General features: G+C 43.1%; 1 pseudogene; it reads left to right on the top strand.

Moving 5' to 3' along the window:
* Positions 1-1,352: 1,352 nt before the first annotated feature.
* LOC149449409 (U2 spliceosomal RNA) lies at positions 1,353-1,457 on the top strand (annotated as a pseudogene).
* The last annotated feature ends 1,258 nt before the right edge of the window (positions 1,458-2,715 follow it).

The following is a 2,715-nucleotide window of genomic DNA, read 5'->3' as shown; positions in this document are numbered from 1 at the left end:
CCCTGACACCCTGTAGCAGTATGTCTGCTATAGGGCGGGGGAAAGCGGTTAAAATCCTTTTAAATAGTACCTCAATCTGTCATTTATATCAGGAGGACTTAAATTGGCTGGTAAAGAGCATGGCACCCAGGGGCATCAATGGAAATCACAGGATTTAGAACCACAGTTATTGAACACTTACTGGCGGTAGCCATTCTTATTATAAAACATTTATATTGTGCCAACAGTTTGCACAGAGCTTTACAACAGGAGCCATGGACTGAACATTGTGGGCTACCTTGTAGTGTGATCCCCAGGCACTGAGCTCTGCAAGTGGCACTCCCCAGACACATATATGTATTGGTCTGTTAGCAGCAAAATGCTTTATAAGACCAGAGTTACAATATGTCACAGTGTCTCCCTGTGACGTTGATATCTTGGTAGGTGGTTTCTGCACTATAAGCTCTTTCCAGCTCTGTGCATACTGTATGTTAGTTGCAGAGAGCTCTCCATTTTAGAGTACTGGTACAATTTCTGGTGTACCCAGTTTCTAGTTTCTCCCAATACCGCAGATATGTTAAATCTGCCTTATAGGTTCTGCATTTGGCACTTTCCAGACTGATCAGTTAGTTGCAGAGCTCTACCCAAAGTGTAGAGCAGTGGTACAACCTCTGGTATAACCCAGCTTCTAATAGTCTCTAGTGAAAATGTATCTCAGTAAATAATGAAGGTAAATAATAATGTATGTTAACTTCAATGCTAATGTGTTCTGTGAGTCCAATATCCAAAAGTGCTCATTATCTGGATCAGAGTTACTCCCTCCTCTGGTATACCCAGTCTCTTGTAAAAAAAGCAAAAAACAAAACTTGTATGGTGTAATGCAATTTAATGTCTTTTTTGGCCATCCCATTTTGCTATGGCTTTTCCCAGTTCTTGTACTGTGTCTGATAGTGACAGAACAATATTTCTAAAACAAGTTATGACACAATTCATGTGTCCAAATCTCTGAACACTGACTCTATCACTTGATGCCTTTTATGGTCAACACATTTTGATATGTAACCTTTCTTAACTGGAGTTGCTTGGGTACTGAATAGAATAATACAGCCACCTATACAGACCTAGAACATTGGCTCCTCTTTTGAGTGTCACCTTGTCCCTTTCACTCATTTCATGGGGAGAATTGTGACAAAGGAACAACTGAAATTGCCACCTGGCTCTCAACAGTTCCACTTAATTTTTAAACCTTCCTGTCCCGTTTTTCGTGATAAAATCAACCTGTGACACCTCAGCACTGACATCACTCACAGCATAGACCACTGTGCACAAGCACTCCTCAACTTTTTCCCTGCCTTTTTGGAGGTAAGACTTTTATATGATTTTTGTTTTTTGGCTAAAATCAAGTGTAGTATCTGTTCTTATTAGTGTCCAATAGGAGTGCTCCATCATCATTCTTGCTGTTTGGTAGGAAACTCCACTATGGTAAAGACCAAAGAGCTGTCGAAGGACACCAGAAACAAAATTGTAGACCTGCACCAGGCTGGGAAGACTGAATCTGCAATAGGCAAGCAGCTTGGTGTGAACAAATCAACTGTGGGAGCAATAATTAGAAAATGAAAGACATACAAGACCACTGATAATCTCCCTCAATCTGGGGCTCCACGCAAGATCTCACCCCGTGGGGTCAAAATGATCACAAGAACGGTGAGCAAAAATCCCAGGACCACACAGGGGGACTTAGTGAATGACCTGCAGAGAGCTGGGACCAACGTAACAAAGGCTACCATCAGTAACACACTATGCCGCCAGGGACTCAGATCCTGCAGTGCCAGACGTGTCCCCCTGCTTAAGCCAGTACATGTCCGGGCCCATCTGAAGTTTGCTAGAGAGCATTTGGATGATCCAGAAGAGGACTGGGAGAATGTCATATGGTCAAATGAAACCAAAATAGAACTGTTTGGTAGAAACCCAACTCGTCGTGTTTGGAGGAGAGAGAATGCTGAGTTGCAGCCAAAGAACACTATACCTACTGTGAAGCATGGGGGTGGCAACATCATGCTTTGGGGCTGTTTCTCCGCAAAGGGACCAGGACGACTGATCCATGTACAGGACAGAATGAATGGGGCCATGTAGCGTGAGATTTTGAGTGCAAACCTCCTTCCATCAGCAAGGGCATTGAAGATGAAACGTGGCTGGGTCTTCCAACATGACAATGATCCCAAACATACCGCCCGGGCAACGAAGGAGTGGATTCGTAAGAAGCATTTCAAGGTCCTGGAGTGGCCTAGCCAGTCTCCAGATCTCAACCCCATAGAAAACCTTTGGAGGGAGTTGAAAGTCCGTGTTGCCCAGCGACAGCCCCAAAACATCACTGCTCTAGAGGAGATCTGCATGGAGGAATGGGCCAACATTCCAGCAACAGTGTGTGCCAACCTTGTGAAGACTTACAGGAAACGTTTGACCTCTGTCATTGCCAACAAAGGATATATAACAAAGTATTGAGATGAACTTTAGATATTGACCAAATACTTATTTTCCACCATAATTTGCAAATAAATTCTTTCCAAATCTGCCAATGTGATTGTCTGGATTTTTTTTCTCATTTTGTCTCTCATAGTTGAGGTCTACCTATGATGCCAATTACAGGCCTCTCTCATCTTTTTAAGTGGGAGAACTTGCACAATTGGTGGCTGACTAAATACTTTTTTGCCCCACTGTATGTATTGCTGATTGCCT

The sequence above is a fragment of the Staurois parvus genome, unplaced genomic scaffold (assembly GCF_062004578.1).
Source record: "Staurois parvus isolate SC_StPar_1 unplaced genomic scaffold, SC_StPar_1.0 ptg000619l, whole genome shotgun sequence".
Classification (NCBI taxonomy): Eukaryota; Metazoa; Chordata; class Amphibia; order Anura; family Ranidae; genus Staurois; species Staurois parvus.
This window is presented reverse-complemented; position numbering and strand designations above follow the sequence as displayed.